This window comes from Xenopus tropicalis, chromosome 1, assembly GCF_000004195.4.
Source record: "Xenopus tropicalis strain Nigerian chromosome 1, UCB_Xtro_10.0, whole genome shotgun sequence".
NCBI lineage: Eukaryota > Metazoa > Chordata > Amphibia > Anura > Pipidae > Xenopus > Xenopus tropicalis.
This window is the reverse complement of record NC_030677.2, coordinates 205617330-205637194: the sequence shown is the minus strand read 5'-3', so window position 1 is coordinate 205637194 and position 19865 is coordinate 205617330.

Here is a 19865-nt window from a genome sequence, read left to right as displayed (position 1 = left end):
TAGGGATTTTTATTAAGAAATTAAAACATAAAACAGAAAATCAAACTTTCAATTACATATCAAAATGAAAATTCAATTACATAACATCAAAATGACATTTTAATTAAATAACATCCGAAGATTGCACCCATGTGAAATCCACCTCCCTCCACAGTTTAGCATTGTCCTTGTTAATGCCAATTTCTTTGAAACGGATGAAAAACAGTTCCCTCAAGATTCTTTTAACTGTTGGATCAATAGTTCCATCCTCCCCCCCGAAAGATTTACTGCACCTCATTATCCACAAAAAGTATCTAATGACAGTGAAAATCACAAAAAAGGTCTCATTATCCAAAGGATGCTTTCCCCTTACCAGCCCATACGCCCTTTCCCCATACGTGTGCCGACAGAACCTTCCAATTTTCAAAACTGACAGGACTTCATTATACAGAGCCCGAGATACCGAGCACTCTAATAAAAAGTGATTTGTGGTCTCTTCCACTTGGCACCCCCAGGGGCAGAGCCTGTTTACCACACTCAGATAGCTCAGATTGCCCCTAAGGAAGAGTTTCCCCTGGAAAGCCAGCCAGGCGTTATCCAGGAACTTGCCGGGGAGCCTATGGCCATTCAGGAACTTCAGGCAAGTTTTCATCTGCTCAGTTGTACAGTCTTTCAGGACTGGGGCAGAGATAAAAAAGGAATTCAATACAGACTCATATAACTGCTTCCTGGTAAGATTCCCTATTGCCCCAAAGTCCAAATTCCACTTCTTTATCAGCTTTAAGCCTAAAACTAAATGCTGTGGAAAGTACCCCCCCCTAATCCGGACCCCCTTCACTCTACCGCCCTCCATCCAGTCTCTGATAAAAGGCGAAACCCAGGACCTGACACAGTTCTCCCACAGAGAACACGTCCTTTGGCCCAGATTCCCAAAATTAAATTTCAGGAAAATGGAAAAACGCGATTGGACAAACCATCCCTAACCCCCCCTCTTTTCTCTGCAGGAAAGTGACCCCTCTTTTAACTGGGTTCAGTCTGCTCCCCCAGAGCATCTGAAAGAACAGACTGTAGAGCCGAGCAGAGAGAGATTCTGGCAGGGGAAACACATAGGCAACAAAAAGAAACAACGGGATCAGAAAAGTCTTGATCAAATTAACCCTTTCTCTATAGGTCAGCTTCCAAGATTTCCAGCGCTGAACTTTTGCCAAACCAGCATCCAGTTTTTCTTCCCAATTTAACAGACCATTATCATTCCTCCCGAATTTAACTCCCAAGATTTTTACCTGCTCTGGGGCTACTGGGAAATTACCAACCTGAAAAGCTGGTTCCCCTTCTAGAACCCAAAAAGCTTCCGACTTTTCCCGATTGACAGAGGAGCCAGAGGCCCCCGAGTAACTTCTGATGCAATCAGTGACCACCTCAACCTCCGCCTGCTTAGAAACGATCACTGACACATCATCCGCATAGGCAACAAACCTGAGGGGCTGCCCGCCGGGCACACAGACCCCCTCCAAGCCTTTCCTCTCCAGCATCCTCAGGAAGGGATCCAGAGCGAATACATAGAGAAGAGGACTCAGAGGGCAGCCCTGCCGCACCCCGGCCCCAACCTCAAAGTCTTCACCTTGCCAACCGTTAATCAATGGGAAGCTTTTTGCCCCTTCATACAAAACTTTAATCCAACTAATGAATCTGCCCGGGATGCCGTATTTAGACAAAACAGCCCATAGATAATCATGGTTAACATTATCAAAAGCTTTTGTCTGATCCAGAGACAACAGATACTTACCCCAACCATGAGCTTTGCATGACTCCAAGGCTTCCCTTATAGTAAGGATCGCCCCAAAGATGCTCCGCCCCTTCACCGTGCAGAACTGACAGGACGATAATAAAGTGCCTGAAAATAAAATTAACCGGGAAAAAAGGATCTTTGCCAGAATCTTTCTATCGGAGTTGAGAAGGGCAATCGGCCTCCAGTTCTCAATCCTCTCATCATCCTTCCCCTTTGACAGCAGAATCAGGGCAGAGCACCTCATTGACTCACACAACCCACTCCCCAGACATCCATTAAAGATCTTTGTTAACACCGGGACTAACAGCTCCTTAAAGGTCTTATAGAATTCTGCTGTAAGCCCATCAGGCCCAGGAGCTTTCTTGTTGTTTAACTTATCAATCGCACCCTCCACCTCCTCTTCCCCAATATCTGCTGTCAAAGTGGAGAAATCCAAATTAGCTGTATCAGGTCCTGGGGTCGCCCTTAAGAAGCTTTCAGTCCTTTCCCTCTCCAAAGCCTTACGTCTGAACAAGCCGGCATAGTACGACCTTACAACTCTGAGGATACCCTCCCTGGATTTCTGCAAACTTCCCTCAGAATCAATAAGGCCAGTCACCTGCTTTTTCTTAAAGGTCTCTCTACAGTTCTGGAAAGGGTCCGGGGAGTTTTTTGCCCCAAAATCCCTTTCCAGAACCATAGAGTCCTGGCGACTGTACTGATGCTGCTTCATCAGAGTTTTCAACTGGGCAATTTTCTCCCCCACCACCCCGGCCGAAATTAAGGTTTCCAACTTCTTTCTCAGAGACTGGTATGTTCTAGATCTTATACCCTCCCTTTTAACAGATAGTTTTGTGAAGAAGGTTCGGATTTCTTCTTTTGTACCCTCCCACCACTGTTGGATTGAATCAAAGAAGTCCAGCTTCGACCACTGGGCCTCAAAAAAACTCCTAAAAGAGCCATTCCTTGCAGCTTCCTTCAATGACTCAAATCCAAGTCTCCACAACCCTCTACCCCTTCTCGGGAGCTCTGACATCCCATATTTAAAGGAAACCATTAAATGGTCTGAAAAATCTACCAATGTTTCCTTTACATCTGAAAAAGTATCTCTCTCTTTAACAAAAACCAAATCTATGCGACTACTACGGTTTGCACAAAAATAAGTATGGACACCCTTCCTCCCATTCCAGGTCGCCACATCTACCAGCCCCGCCTGCCTGATAATATTAGACAAAAAGGCCCCTTCATATTTATTATATTTACCTGTCCTGTCCCCTGGCTTCAGGACTTCATTAAAATCCCCAGCCAGAATGACAGGACAAGAAACACACAAAAAAGGTTTAATTTCGCCTAACAGTTCTTTCCTCTCTGCTATCGTATGTGGCCCATAAACATTAATCAGCCTAAACGTCTCACCCTGAAAATGAACATCTAGGAGTATACAGCGTCCTATTCTGATCTCCAAAAAACGTTTGATTTTAAGATCAAAATGACCTTTAAAAAGAATTCCCACCCCCCCTGCAGATTCCTCTGCAATAGACCAAAAAGAGGGTCCAAACTGCCATTCTCTTTTAGCATTAAACATTTCTGTGCCATCAGTTAATCTTGTTTCTTGTAAGAAAAGAACATCAAAATTAGATTTCCCTAAAAAATCATAAACTTCAGCCCTTGTTTTATGGTTCTTTATACTACACACGTTGATAGTACAAAAATGAATCACTTGTTTTGACATTTTGGAGATTTAGCCAGCCTACCCTCCTTCCCCTCTCCAAATCTTTTATACTGAGGCTTCCCTAATCCACTTGAAGGGCCACCGTCTTTCTCAAAAAACTCATTTCCATCTATAGATTCCCTTTCCTCATCACTTTCTGTCCGACCTTTCCTTTTCTTCCCCTGATCCTCAGTTATCTCCATTTCTACATGGGAAGGGACCTGTTCTTCAATTTCACAATTCATTTCTTCTGTCACAAGAGGCAAAGAAGCCTTGGATTTCTTTTTCACCTTCTTCTTTTTCTGCTTCTTCCCTGTTTCTTTCCCATGCTCCCTCTCTTCATCCTGCAACCTGCTTAACTCTTCCTCTTCTTCCTCAGCCATATCCCCCCAAGATTTCCCATCAGGGAGTTCAAACCTATTAGAGGTTTCAATATTTGTTTGGAAAACCATCTTGCCTACCCTCTTCCTTGTTTTCTTTCCTACCTCCTCCCATCCTTCTTTCTCAACCTCCACTTTCCTTCTTATCCCTTCTCCCCCATCCTTCTCAATAGTCTGGGACAAAACTTCCCCACCTTCCTTCCTGTTAGTGATTTCCTCACATACACCCACCTCCACCCTGGGTACATCCTCCTGAAAAAACTCTTTTTCAATTCTAGGGCATTTCCTTACAATATTGTGCCAGGCTTCTGGGCATTCCCGGTGCGTATGTCCCAAATCATTACAAAGGTTGCACCTTACCTTATTGCATTCCTTACTAACATGCCCCTGAGCCCCACATAATGCACAAATTTTGAGAGTGCAATCATTGGCCAGATGACGCTTTGAGCCACACTTGAAACACTGCTTGGGTTGTCCTGGATAAAAACAGACACCCCTCTCCTTTCCGATAAAGAAAGAGTTTGGGAGATGCTTAGTAACATTATTGGATACATCCAATCTCACTTGTACTTTCCATCCCACAATCCAGAAACCCTCCTCATTATATAACCTTGTCAGTGGCGCCAGGACCTTACATTGGCGCTTAAGCCAGACCAAAACATCTTCTGGGGGAATGGATTCATTTTTAAAAATGACAGTGACGTTCTTAACTTCTGGCTTTGAAACAGGTATGGCCCTGAAACCTTCCCACTCTGGGGATCTTCCCTTCTCCTGATAGAGACTCCAAAATCTATCCAAACCTTGTGGTAATTTAAAACTTACTTCAAATTCCACATCAGACACTGTTATAAAGGCATTAACATCAGAAGGTGTAAAACCCATTGACTCCTTTATCAAATTCTTGCAGATATACCTACTGCCTGGCATCTTTTCCTTCTCCCCATCCCATTTAATCTTAACTACATTTATCCTTTTAAACACAGGCCCATCAAAAAGAGTCTCTTGTTGCCTTGCAAAAAATCTTCTTTTTTCCCAAAACCCTTTACTTCCTTGATCCTCTCCCCCTGCATTTGACACTTCCATTGACTTAGTAGGATTTGCCACTTCATTTGCTTTACCCAAAACATTATCAGGAGTTACCAGCATATTATTCCCATTATCCACAGAACATGCAGAAACAATGGGGTTAGAAGGGTTGGAGGTAGGGGGGTTAGAGGTAGGGGGGTTAGAGGTAGGGGGGTTGGAGGTAGAGGGGTTAAGAGTGGATGGGTTAGAGGTAGGGGGGGTACAGGTAGGAGGGTTAGAGGTAGAAATAGAATCAGAGGGAACATCAGAGGGTTTAGGTACAGACATAACAGCAGATTGCCCTTTCCCTGTTCCCTCCTCCTCCCCCCTAAGCACAAAATCCATATACATTGCTTCAAATGATTTCCCCCCTTTACCAGCCTGTTGCATTTCATCAAAACGAGTTCTGTTTTTAAACACCTCTTCCCAGGGTTTAATTAACAGCATAGTTTGCTCAATTTCCCCATCAGCCTCCTCCAACTCTTTATTTATTATAGCAAGCTTTCTTATTCCTAAAGCTCTAGCTTCCCCTTTAGCAAACTTAATGTTAGCAATCCCCCTCTCAATGTCCCTCTCCAAAGCTCTCTTTTTGTCTTTAAGAAAGTTCACAGTCCTTAGAGCTTTAGCAATCACCATAGGGTCAGGATTCTCTCCAGCAGCAAGTGCCTCGTTAGCACAATTAGTATCAGTCTCTTTACTCACAGCAGTAACAGTCTCTATACAGGCTGAAAATGTCTCTTTAGCAGCAGCACAAACAGTCTTTAAATCAGCAGAAATAACATTATTATCAGCAGCAGAAAGTGAGTCAGTAGCAGTCAGTGGATCAGCAGGAATAGCGGCCCCACCAGTAGAAGCCACAGCAGCAGAATAAGACATTTTAGCTTTAGTAGCAGTTGGATTCCCAGCAGTAACACAGTCCTTGCTCACCTGCCCAAAGCCCCCTTCCCCCACCTCCACTCCAGGCTCCTCTGCACAGTCCAAAGCCCCCTCTGCCACCGCCATAGCCAGATTCTCACAGGCGCAATTAGCAGCATTTTCAGCAGCCGCATTAGCATTATGCGTGCCCTCCGCAGGACACAACTCCCAGCATGCACTGCTAGCCTCCCGATGCTTTAGCTCCACACAGACAGGCCCCGCAGGCACATTGCTGGATCTCTCTGCTCTCCCAGCTGCCATTACTTTACTTGCACCAAACTCCCCGCTCCTCCCGGGGGTCTCAGGTTCCACACTGTCACCCCCCAACAGGTCACTGGAGGAGAATTGCGCAGGGGTCTCACACAACTGACTATTGGTGGCACTTTGAGGGGTTTCAGAGCCAGACATAGGGATGGGAGGCATACTCAGGGGGGGGGACATGCTTGTTTGTGGGTCAGGCTCATCAGGCAACAAAACTGGAGTTCTTTCCAAATCTTCTGATATTGTTTGTGAAAAGGATTCATTCATATCCTCCTCCTCCATGCTGCTTCCACTATCTTCCCTTCCTCCCACCTTCTTTCTCTTGGGCTTAGCTTTACTTACTTCACTTTCTGCCACCATTTTCTGGCTTGAGCCTTTCCTTCCAGAAACAACAGCTTTCTTTTCATTCCTCACACGAAGAGAAAATCTTCTTTTCATTTTCCACGACAATAAAGAAATCAGTTTTTTTGTTTTTCTTTTTAAGCCCCAAACCGGGAAACAAACAGCCCCCCAGACCCTTACAGGGCCTGGGGAAAGTTCACCTCACAGGAGCTCCCTCACAGCACCTCCACTCAGCACGAGGGTGTGGCTTACAATGAGGGATCAGATAGGATCTGTGCCACTGTGACAGAATGCTCTGTTATACAGATAGCTAGAATCTCAGCCATAAAGCAGGGCAGGACTGCTGCTTACAATGGGGGGATCAGATAGGATCTGTGCCACTGTGACAGAATGCTCTGTTATACAGATAGCTTAGAATCTCAGCCATAAAGCAGGGCAGGACTGCTGCTTACAATGGGGGGATCAGATAGGATCTGTGCCACTGTGACAGAATGCTCTGTTATACAGATAGCTAGAATCTCAGCCATAAAGCAGGGCAGGACTGCTGCTTACAATGGGGGGATCAGATAGGATCTGTGCCACTGTGACAGAATGCTCTGTTATACAGATAGCTAGAATCTCAGCCATAAAGCAGGGCAGGACTGCTGCTTACCCTGCTTATAGACTATACCTACTGTAGCTTCATAGTTACAACACAGTATATGATTAAAACTTCAGAAATATGAGATATTAAAGGGATGAGCTGCATTGCTGGTTCCTCTGTGCCAAGCTCCCTGGCTGGGCCTGGTTCTCCTGCATGCAGTAGCTGGACGTTACTTTTCTAGGCTTATTTGGAGGGGGGGACATGCAATTGTCCGACACGATACTGTACAATGGCGTCAGAGCCACCAATCACCAACACTTTGACCGACCTCCAGGACAATGGGCTGTATTTATTGAGCCCAAACGGATCCGGTTCTGAGGCAAAGTGGCTCTTCCATATCTATACGTGCCTGGAACACATTCCGGGGGAATGAAAGGGGCCCTCTCTCTCTCTGGCCATGAATATGCAGCAGAACGGCTCTGGCTTTTGTCTGGCTAAATCTGTTCCAGTGGGTGCAGGGCTGTGATGGTGGGCCCCCGGCCTCAGGCAGATCTTCCCTGGGGCTCCTCCAGCTGTTACTGAACTACACATCCCAGAATCCCTTAGGGTGCAGACAGACAGAGCTACTTAGTAGCAGCTAGCATTAGAACATACACACATAGAGACAATTATCAATAAATTATCAGCATTGTCTGCTTTAGTAGCCGTGACAAGTAGCTGCTAGTAGCTCTGTGTGTCTTCACCCTTATGCTGCTACTAACACTATCTTGCCTTACTATACACACTGTTCCCCCTTATACAATGTTGCCTTACTATACACTCCAGGAATTACAACCTTTTCTCAGAAAGGGGATTTTGACCCTATGGGACCCCCAGTGACATCTTTCTAGGCCCCCTCAGACTTTGGGAAGGTTTCCTGTTCAGCTGGCCAGACTTGGATGTGAAAAGCTGCTTCATTGGCCCCTCCAGACCGAATTGGCACCTTATTGGCCCAACTGATTTCTGCCCAAGACTTGGTCGTATGTGTATTGGGCAGGTTTGAATATCCAGTAGAGCAAGGGCTGCCTCACCGAGCTGATATGATTCTCTCTCAATGGATCTGAATAGGCCCCTTATATAATACAATCACTGGCCTGGGGGCCCAATTTAGCCCACCTTGTGGCTAGTCAAAGTTGGCAATCACCTGCTCATTTGGCCACACAAACGTACACTAAATGCTGCCCATAAATCAGGAACCCACTGTACTTCTATAGGCCTGGGCACCCCAAAAGTCTTATAGCCTGCACCCCTATTGTTACACCCTAGATGCAGAAAAATGTCCTTCTTTAGCTTTGTGTATAACTGCCTTACTAAGCACATTTCAGGAGGTTCTGCAGCATCTGAGGTTCTTTCATGGACCCACTTGCTCACCAGTGATTTTGCCTGTTTGTCTTGATAACTGTATTCTGATAACTGACAGCTGTAACATCCAAGAGGCGGCGCATCAGCTGAGGTCAGGCCGCTGGGTCACATTATGTTCCAGTGATTGACAGCACAATCTCTGGTTCTGAGAGCAGCTGCACTTTTCCTGCTCATTTCACCCATAGCTCTGCTTTTCAAGAGGTTCTGCAGAATCTGAGGTTATTGCCCATTTTGGCACCAGTCACATAATCACCATGTATAGCAGCGCTTCTCAACCTGTGGGTCAGGACCCCTTTGGGGGTCGAACAACCTTTTCACAGGGGTCGCCTAAGACCACTGGAAAACATTTGGTTGGGGGTCCCCACAACATGAGGAGCTGTATTAAAGGGTCGCGGCATTAGGGAGGTTGGGAAGCACTGCTGTAAAGGATAATAATAAACATAATAATAGAAAGATGATCTGGCCAATGAGAGATGCAACTTCCAAGATGTTCTGCAGCTTCTGTAGCCTTGTGATCCCTCACTGAGCCCTAGCCTTGCTGCTTGCCCGCTGGCACAGAGGGGCTGCCTAGGAGCCAGTGCAGGGGGGAGAGGAGGGGGTTAATGGATCGCTAGTCTGAGCGCAGTACAGGGGGGAGAGGAGGGGGTTAATGGATCGCTAGTCTGAGCGCAGTACATGGGGAGGAGGGGGTTAATGGATCGCTAGTCTGAGTGCAGTACATGGGGAGGAGGGGGTTAAGGGATCGCTAGTCTGAGTGCAGTACATGGGGAGGAGGGGGTTAAGGGATCACTAGTCTGAGTGCAGTACATGGGGAGGAGGGGGTTAAGGGATCGCTAGTCTGAGTGCAGTACATGGGGAGGAGGGGGTTAAGGGATCGCTAGTCTGAGTGCAGTACAGGGGGAGGAAGGGGTTAAGGGATCGCTAGTCCTGAGTGCAGTACAGGGGGGAGGAAGGGGTTACGGGATCACTAGTCTGAGTCCAGTAGAGGGGAGGAAGGGGTTAAGGGATCGCTAGTCTGAGTGCAGTACAGGGGAGGAAGGGGTTAAGGGATCGCTAGTCTGAGTGCAGTACAGGGGGGAGGAAGGGGTTACGGGATCGCTAGTCTGAGTCCAGTAGAGGGGAGGAAGGGGTTAAGGGATCGCTAGTCTGAGTGCAGTACAGGGGGAGGAAGGGGTTAAGGGATCGCTAGTCTGAGTGCAGTACAGGGGGAGGAAGGGGTTAAGGGATCGCTAGTCTGAGTGCAGTACAGGGGGAGGAAGGGGGTTAAGAGATCGCTAGTCTGAGTGCAGTACAGGGGGAGGAAGGGGTTAAGGGATCGCTAGTCTGAGTGCAGTACAGGGGGGAGGAAGGGGTTAAGGGATCGCTAGTCTGAGTGCAGTACAGGGGGGAGGAAGGGGTTAAGGATCGCTAGTCTGAGTGCAGTACAGGGGAGGAAGGGGTTAAGGATCGCTAGTCTGAGTGCAGTACAGGGGGAGGAAGGGGTTAAGGGATCGCTAGTCTGAGTGCAGTAGAGGGGAGGAAGGGGTTAAGGCATCGCTAGTCTGAGTGCAGTACAGGGGAGAGGAAGGGGTTAAGGGATCGCTAGTCTGAGTGCAGTACAGGGGGAGGAAGGGGTTAAGGGATCGCTAGTCTGAGTGCAGTAGAGGGGAGGAAGGGGTTAAGGCATCGCTAGTCTGAGTGCAGTACAGGGGAGAGGAAGGGGTTAAGGGATCGCTAGTCTGAGTGCAGTACAGGGGAGAGGAAGGGGTTAAGGGATCGCTAGTCTGAGTGCAGTACAGGGGGAGGAAGGGGTTAAGGGATCGCTAGTCTGAGTGCAGTACAGGGGGAGGAAGGGGTTAAGGGATCGCTAGTCTGAGTGCAGTACAGGGGGATGAAGGGGTTAAGGGATCGCTAGTCTGAGTGCAGTAGAGGGGAGGAAGGGGTTAAGGCATCGCTAGTCTGAGTGCAGTACAGGGAGAGGAAGGGGTTAAGGGATCGCTAGTCTGAGTGCAGTACAGGGGAGAGGAAGGGGTTAAGGGATCGCTAGTCTGAGTGCAGTACAGGGAGAGGAAGGGGTTAAGGGATCGCTAGTCTGAGTGCAGTAACAGGGGAAGGAAGGGGTTAAGGGATCGCTAGTCTGAGTGCAGTACAGGGGAAGGAAGGGGTTAAGGGATCGCTAGTCTGAGTGCAGTACAGGGGAGAGGAAGGGGTTAAGGGATCGCTAGTCTGAGTGCAGTACAGGGGAGAGGAAGGGTTAAGGGATCGCTAGTTCTGAGTGCAGTACAGGGGAGAGGAAGGGGTTAAGGGATCGCTAGTCTGAGTGCAGTACAGGGGAGAGGAAGGGGTTAGGGATCGCTAAGTCTGAGTGCAGTACAGGGGAGAGGAAGGGGTTAAGGGATCGCTAGTCTGAGTGCAGTAAGGGGAGAGGAGGGGTTAAGGGATCGCTAGTCTGGAGTGCAGTACAGGGGAGAGGAAGGGGTTTAAGGGATCGCTAGTCTGAGTGCAGTACAGGGGAAGGAAGGGGTTAAGGGATCGCTAGTCTGAGTGCAGTACAGGGGAGAGGAAGGGGTTAAGGGATCGCTAGTCTGAGTGCAGTACAGGGGAGGAAGGGGTTAAGGGATCGCTAGTCTGAGTGCAGTAAGAGGGAAGGAAGGGGTTAAGGGATCGCTAGTCTGAGTGCAGTACAGGGGGAGGAAGGGGTTAAGGGATCGCTAGTCTGAGTGCAGTACAGGGGGAGGAAGGGGTTAAGGGATCGCTAGTCTGAGTGCAGTACAGGGGAAGGAAGGGGTTAAGGGATCGCTAGTCTGAGTGCAGTAGAGGGGAGGAAGGGGTTAAGGGACGCTAGCTGAGTGCAGTACAGGGGGAGGAAGGGGTTAAGGGATCGCTAGTCTGAGTGCAGTAGAGGGGAAGGAAGGGGTTAAGGGATCGCTAGTCTGAGTGCAGTAGAGGGGAAGGAAGGGGTTAAGGGATCGCTAGTCTGAGTGCAGTAGAGGGAAGGAAGGGGTTAAGGGATCGCTAGTCTGAGTGCAGTAGAGGGAAGGAAGGGGTTAAGGGATCGCTAGTCTGAGTGCAGTAGAGGGGAAGGAAGGGGTTAAGGGATCGCTAGTCTGAGTGCAGTAGAGGGGAGAGGAAGGGGTTAAGGGATCGCTAGTCTGAGTGCAGTACAGGGGAGAGGAAGGGGTTAAGGGATCGCTAGTCTGAGTGCAGTAGAGGGGAAGGAAGGGGTTAAGGGATCGCTAGTCTGAGTGCAGTAAGGGAAGGAGGGGTAAGGGAGTCGTAAGGGAGTCGCAGTCTGAGGGGCAGTAAGGGGTTAAGGGATCGCTAGTCTGAGTGCAGTAGAGGGAAGGAAGGGGTTAAGGGATCGCTAGTCTGAGTGCAGTAGAGGGGAGAGGAAGGGGTTAAGGGATCGCTAGTCTGAGTGCAGTAGAGGGGAGAGGAAGGGGTTAAGGGATCGCTAGTCTGAGTGCAGTACAGGGGGAGGAAGGGGTTAAGGGATCGCTAGTCTGAGTGCAGTACAGGGGGATGAAGGGGTTAAGGATCGCTAGTCTGAGTGCAGTAGAGGGGAGAAGGGGTTAAGGCATCGCTAGTCTGAGTGCAGTACAGGGAGAGGAAGGGGTTAAGGGATCGCTAGTCTGAGTGCAGTACAGGGAGAGGAAGGGGTTAAGGGATCGCTAGTCTGAGTGCAGTACAGGGGAGAGGAAGGGGTAAGGGATCGCTAGTCTGAGTGCAGTACAGGGGAAGGAAGGGGTTAAGGGATCGCTAGTCTGAGTGCAGTACAGGGGAAGGAAGGGGTTAAGGGATCGCTAGTCTGAGTGCAGTACAGGGGAGAGGAAGGGGTTAAGGGATCGCTAGTCTGAGTGCAGTACAGGGGAGAGGAAGGGGTTAAGGGATCGCTAGTCTGAGTGCAGTACAGGGGAGAGGAAGGGGTTAAGGGATCGCTAGTCTGAGTGCAGTACAGGGGAGAGGAAGGGGTTAAGGGATCGCTAGTCTGAGTGCAGTACAGGGGAGAGGAAGGGGTTAAGGGATCGCTAGTCTGAGTGCAGTACAGGGGAGAGGAAGGGGTTAAGGGATCGCTAGTCTGAGTGCAGTACAGGGGAGAGGAAGGGGTTAAGGGATCGCTAGTCTGAGTGCAGTACAGGGGAGAGGAAGGGGTTAAGGGATCGCTAGTCTGAGTGCAGTACAGGGGAGAGGAAGGGGTTAAGGGATCGCTAGTCTGAGTGCAGTACAGGGGAAGGAAGGGGTTAAGGGATCGCTAGTCTGAGTGCAGTACAGGGGAGAGGAAGGGGTTAAGGGATCGCTAGTCTGAGTGCAGTACAGGGGGAGGAAGGGGTTAAGGGATCGCTAGTCTGAGTGCAGTAGAGGGAAGGAAGGGGTTAAGGGATCGCTAGTCTGAGTGCAGTACAGGGGGAGGAAGGGGTTAAGGGATCGCTAGTCTGAGTGCAGTACAGGGGAGGAAGGGGTTAAGGGATCGCTAGTCTGAGTGCAGTACAGGGGAAGGAAGGGGTTAAGGGATCGCTAGTCTGAGTGCAGTAGAGGGGAAGGAAGGGGTTAAGGGATCGCTAGTCTGAGTGCAGTACAGGGGGAAGGAAGGGGTTAAGGGATCGCTAGTCTGAGTGCAGTAGAGGGGGAAGGAAGGGGGTTAGGGATCGCTAGTCTGAGTGCAGTAGAGGGAAGGAAGGGGTTAAGGGATCGCTAGTCTGAGTGCAGTAGAGGGAAGGAAGGGGTTAAGGGATCGCTAGTCTGAGTGCAGTAGAGGGAAGGAAGGGGTTAAGGGATCGCTAGTCTGAGTGCAGTAGAGGGGAGAGGAAGGGGTTAAGGGATCGCTAGTCTGAGTGCAGTAGAGGGGAGAGGAAGGGGTTAAGGGATCGCTAGTCTGAGTGCAGTACAGGGGAGAGGAAGGGGTTAAGGGATCGCTAGTCTGAGTGCAGTAGAGGGAAGGAAGGGGTTAAGGGATCGCTAGTCTGAGTGCAGTAGAGGGAAGGAAGGGGTTAAGGGATCGCTAGTCTGAGTGCAGTAGAGGGGAGAGGAAGGGGTTAAGGGATCGCTAGTCTGAGTGCAGTAGAGGGAAGGAAGGGGTTAAGGGATCGCTAGTCTGAGTGCAGTAGAGGGAAGGAAGGGGTTAAGGGATCGCTAGTCTGAGTGCAGTAGAGGGAAGGAAGGGGTTAAGTGATCGCTAGTCTGAGTGCAGTAGAGGGAAGGAAGGGGTTAAGGGATCGCTAGTCTGAGTGCAGTAGAGGGAAGGAAGGGGTTAAGGGATCGCTAGTCTGAGTGCAGTAGAGGGAAGGAAGGGGTTAAGGGATCGCTAGTCTGAGTGCAGTAGAGGGAAGGAAGGGGTTAAGGGATCGCTAGTCTGAGTGCTGCCCAGCGCGGCGCCAGCGGGGAATATGCGAACAATGGGACTGAGCCAGAGAGCGGCGGCGCCTCACTCCCTCCCCCAACTCCCAGGCACAGGCAGCCCCGGCCGGGGGGAGGGAGCTCATTATCAGCCGCAGCATCTCCCCCTGCCCCGCAGCGACTCCCCGACAGCAGCCGCAGCAACAGCAGGACCATTCCCACTGACTGAGCACCTGGCCCGGGAGCCTGACAGTCTGGCTGCCCCAGGGGGGGGGGGGGGGGGGAACAAGGGCACCTGGGAAGCGCAGGGCTCTGTGTCTTATCCATTCTGCTCTTAGATTGCAAGCTCTTGGGGCACGTCATTAGGATGATAATGATCACTAAATCATAGTAATTAGAATCCTGTCATCTCTGTATTTCCAACTCTTTATTTGTATGTTGCAAGATTGCAAGCTCTTGGGCAGCAGGTCGCTCTGACCAATCCTATGTGTGGGGGGGGGGGGTCTGTATTACCAGCTCCACTTTTGGACTGTACCATCTTGGTGAGCACAATGGTCTTTACTGCAAGTTTCAGTGTAGATTAGATTGTAAGCTTTTAGGGAGCAGGGCACTCAATACTACCAGCTCCACTCATTATTTATATGCGATTAGATTGTAAGCTCTAGGGCATTGGAGCCTGGCATCGGCTCAGGGCAATTCTGGACTTCCAAGAGAAAATAAGGAGACGTCAAGATAACTGGGATTTTGTATGATAGCCCCTTTCTTTGTTTTATAGCCAGAAACTCTGTGTGATAGCCTGGATCTTTGTGTGATAGGCCAGAACTCTGTGTGATAGCCCACATCTCTGTATGATAGCCCAGAACTCTGTGTGATAGCCCACATCTCTGTATGATAGCCCAGAACTCTGTGTGATAGCCCACATCTCTGTATGATAGGCCAGAACTCTGTGTGATAGCCACGATCTCTGTGTGATAGCCCCGATCTCTGTATGATAGCCCAGAACTCTGTGTGATAGCCCACATCTCTGTATGATAGCCCAGAACTCTGTGTGATAGCCCACATCTCTGTATGATAGGCCAGAACTCTGTGTGATAGCCCCGATCTCTGTGTGATAGCCCCGATCTCTGTATGATAGCCCCGATCTCTGTGTGATAGCCCCGATCTCTGTATGATAGCCCAGAACTCTGTGTGATAGCCCACATCTCTGTATGATAGGCCAGAACTCTGTGTGATAGCCCACATCTCTGTATGATAGGCCAGAACTCTGTGTGATAGCCCACATCTCTGTATGATAGGCCAGAACTCTGTGTGATAGCCCACATCTCTGTATGATAGCCCAGAACTCTGTGTGATAGCCCACATCTCTGTATGATAGGCCAGAACTCTGTGTGATAGCCCCGATCTCTGTGTGATAGCCCCGATCTCTGTATGATAGCCCAGAACTCTGTGTGATAGCCCACATCTCTGTATGATAGCCCCGATCTCTGTGTGATAGCCCCGATCTCTGTGTGATAGCCAGACCTCTGCATGATGCCCAGATCTCTGTGTGATTGCCCAGACCTCTGCATGATAGCCCAGATCTCCGTATGTAGCACAGACCTCTGCATGATGCCCAGATCTCTGCATGATAGCCCAGACCTCTGCATGATAGCCCAGATCTCTGTGTGATAGCCCAGACCTCTGCATGATAGCCCAGATCTCTGTGTGATAGCCCAGACCTCTGCATGACAGCCCAGATCTCTGTGTGATGCCCAGATCTCTGCATGATGCCCAGATCTCTGTGTGATATCCCCAATTTCTATTTAATACCCCAGATCTCTGTGTGATAGCCTAGATCTCTGCCCGATAGCTCTGATATCTGCTTGATAGACTTTGTCCCTGTATTACAGTCTTGATCTTGTGATATAGCTGTTGCCTGTTTTTTTTTACCCAGATTTCTGTGTAGTAGCCTTTATCTCTGAGTGATAGCTCAGATCTATTCCTGATAGCCCATACCTCTGTGTGATAGCTTTTGTCTATGTGCCACAGCCCAGATCTCTCTGCGGTGGACTAATGTGTTAAAGGCTACGATTCCTGTGTGGTTGCCCAGATCTCTGTTTGATAGCCTTTGCCTGTGTATGATAGCCCTAATCTCTGTGCGATAGCCCAGAACTCACTGCCAGGGCCTTGTCTAGATGTCATTGTGATAACCCAGACCTCTCTTATGAGTTATGTGGTACAGGCCAGTAATAAGAAGCCAATTCCTCTCCTGTTGGCTTCTGCTACATTGTTTCAGGAGTCTGAACTAACAGTACAGAGCATATAGACAGCAAGTCGCTGTTTTAATTTCAATTACATTTGCACACAATCAGTGAAAATCAGTTATGATATCTATAGGTGCTACATGCTGGCCTTATGCCCCCTTTCTGTTTGGGCCCCTGGGCTGCTGAGTGACACCTATAGGTGCTACATGCTGGCCTTATGCCCCTTTCTGTTTGGGCCCCTGGGCTGCTGAGTGACACCTATAGGTGCTACATGCTGGCCTTATGCCCCTTTCTGTTTGGGCCCCTGGGCTGCTGAGTGACACCTATAGGTGCTACATGCTGGCCTTATGCCCCTGAGCTGCTGAGTGAGACCTATAGGTGCTACATGCTGGCCTTATGCCCCTGGGCTGCTGAGTGACACCTATAGGTGCTACATGCTGGCCTTATGCCCCTGGGCTGCTGAGTGACACCTATAGGTGCTACATGCTGGCCTTATGCCCCTGAGCTGCTGAGTGAGACCTATAGGTGCTACATGCTGGCCTTATGCCCCTGAGCTGCTGAGTGAGACCTATAGGTGCTACATGCTGGCCTTATGCCCCTGAGCTGCTGAGTGAGACCTATAGGTGCTGACGCCCCAAGTAAAGCGGCGCCTTTCGGAGCAGACAGTGCGCGGGAGAAACCAAACAGGCTGCGCTTGGGGGGGGGGGGGTAGATGTTCCAACAAGCTCTGACATATCAGGCCAGCTGGTGCCTCGGTAGCGTCTCACTGACAGCAGCCAGATACCCCGCTGTGCATGAAATGTATCCATCCTTTACATTTTAGAGTTCAGGCAAAACTATCTGCTTGCCCCCCCCCCCCCCCCGCCCCAGAGCTGCCCCCGCACTTATAGATCCACTCATTTGGTGAGGTTGGCAAACGAGCTGAGATTTGGGCCTATTGGGTTAATTTGATTATTAATCCTGGATCAAACTGCTGGCCCACAGGGACCTGTTGGTGGGATTATCAGACCTACCTGATACCCCCCCCAATGTAAGATGGGGTGACAAAACCCCCAGTGTGCTGTTGGTTATGTGGACTGGGCTGCCGGGACACCGGGAAAGTAGCGGTGGCCCCCAGCGGCCCAGAGCCGATGCTATTGCTGCTTCCTCTGGCCTCCGATGTCCTCCCCTGACGCGTTTCACATACATGCTCATGGGAGGACGCTGGACAGGGGCCCCTGCGTGGGGGGGTTAGGGGTGCATGGCGGGGCCCGAGGAGGCACCTTGGGGGGTGCGGGGCCCCTGGGGCAGCAACCTTGGTGGGCCCTGACCCCCCAGTCAGACCCTGGTGGACTGTTGGGGACACATGGACATGGGTGACAAATTCACCTGGAGTGGAAAACTACAGTGTGCAGAAGCTAGGCTTATTGCTATACGGCGTACTCATCATGGGGCAGCCAATCAGAACGCATGCTCGAGGTAGTCACCTACAAGTTAGAAATCAAAGCAAAGGTCTAATTGGTTGCTACAGGCAACATCACCGGTGATATTTATCTTCATTCTTAGTAAACATACCCCCAAGTATTGGGGCGATGAGGATCTGCAGGGGTGGGCCTCAGTGCTGTTTTACAAGCAGGGAACAATAAATGAAATTCCCATGATTCTCAGCAAGCCTCTGAACTATGCACTTAGTTTATTTGCTTGTAGTAGGACTGTACCAACCCAGTACTGGCTCCACCAATCACACTTCTTTTTACTAAACTCTGAACTTGCCTTAATGATTCCAGATATCCCCCCCCCCATGAAGAATAAACCATTGGTATCTGCTAAATCTGCATTTTCTGTCTGTTTAAAAAATATACATTTTTGTTCCTTGTCTTGAAGTTTTTTGAGACTTTCCAGCCTCGTTTCTTTAAAGACTCAGACTCAGACCCAATAGTGAGTGAATATTTGGTGAGTACCCAATGGCTGCCGAATTGATCCCCAGCCCCATGAGTGATCACTAGTGGCAGCCCCGAGACACTTTCTCAATGCCCCCCCCCAACTCGACTCTTTCCAGCAAACTAAGCAGCTATTCTGAGACAATTTGCAATTAGTCTTCATTTTTTATTACTGGTAGTTTTTTTTAATTATTTGACTTTTTATTCCACAGCTCTCCAGTTTGGAATTTCAGCAGTTATCTGGTTGCTAGGGTCCAATTTACCTTAGTAACCAGGGAGTGGTTTGAGAGAGTAACTGATATATGAATAGTAGAGGGGCTGGATAGAAAGATAAATAATAAAACGTAACAATAAAACTGGAGCCTCACAGAGCAATAGTTTTTTTGACTGCCGGGGTCAGTGACCCCCATTTGAAAGCTGTAAAGAGGCAGAAGAAGAAGGGAAATAATTCAAAAACTATAAAAGATAAAACATGAAGACCAATTAAAAAGTTGCTTAGAATTGGCCATTCTATAACATAGTAAAGGTTAACTGCCCCTTTAAAGCCCAACCATAAATATGGAAACACGAGTCCCATCATCATTATTATGTACCTGGCTTTGCTTACGGGTGGGGGGCACTGGGCAAAATATCCTGGGAGGCCTCCCCTGACCATTCCTGCCATATATTTGTCACCCCAAAGGGCACAGCATGGCTTTTTATCTGATGCAGGCAGAATTTTTCTTCTTGCCCGGAGAGCTGCATTTCCTTGTAGCCTCATGGCTCAATCTGCCCCTTCCTGGGGTAAAATAAAAATATCCCCTGAGATTCTTTGTAAATGGGAAAAATATATTCCCATTGGTTCCCTTTCTTTTCAGTGGGGGCCAAATTCTTTCTGTGATTCCATCTCAGGACTCAAGAATAAAGCTGGCCTGGTCTGACCTAGTGGGTATTCTAATATTCTGATTGGCTACGGGTAAAGGTGGCCACAGTGTCGGACTGGGGTGCCAGGGGCCCACTGGGGCTGCTGCCTAATATCTGGCTTAAAAAGGCAGGTTTGATTTTCCCGTCGGCATTGGGGGCCACATTGGCTCATTGATGCCATCCTCAGCCCAACAGCCCATATACCCACTGTTTTAATTCACTAAATGGCGGCTCTGCCACCGTCGGTGGGCATATCAGGAGATGATGTATGGCCACCTTTATTCTAACCTAGCGGATATTCTACTATTCTGATTGGCTACGGGTTGGTCTAGCCCTGCAAATAAATAAAAAATAAACTGCAATCATTCACATCCCAGTGAAAACATCTAAAAAGGACAAGATGCAGAGGTTAATGCTCATGTTTAACTACAACTCCCTACATCCCCTGCCTGCAGAAGGAGAATGAGGACTGATGAGAACTAAAGGACCATAAGTTGGAGACCCCTGATGTAAGGAGCTTCTAGAAAGTCTAACTGTAATGAGAAGAAGATATGGGTGTCTCGGAGGGGATCCATCCCCAACAATCCCAGTTTGAGCCTGCCTGCCTGTCTCCTGTGCTGTTATCTCCTTGCCTCATCTTACACGCAGTATTACTTACAATCAGCTATTTTAAGGCTGAGAACCCCCTCTTGTTTCATATATCAGTTTGTGATGTATGGCTCCTGGTGCATATGACCTGCAATGTATCCCATGTACTTACCCCTTTTCATACCATGGCCGAGACTGAAAGCACCTACTGCAACTTGCTCATTCCGTCTGTCCTCAAACAGGCAAGGAAATCTGCCAGTCAGGGTCAGGGATGCATTTGGCAGTTTCTCTGCACTGCTCCTGTACCCCTCGGCTTTGGTACCTGGGAGGTGTAGGTAGATACGCAGTAAGTATCTGCCTAAGGAAGGTCATTTAAGAATGCTTGCAATTAGCTGGCAGAGCTGCCTTCTGGCCCAAGCCTTGGGCATAGTGGGAACCCCACAGATTGGCATAGGAGATTACAGGGGACAATAAGAAAAGATGGCAACTGGTAA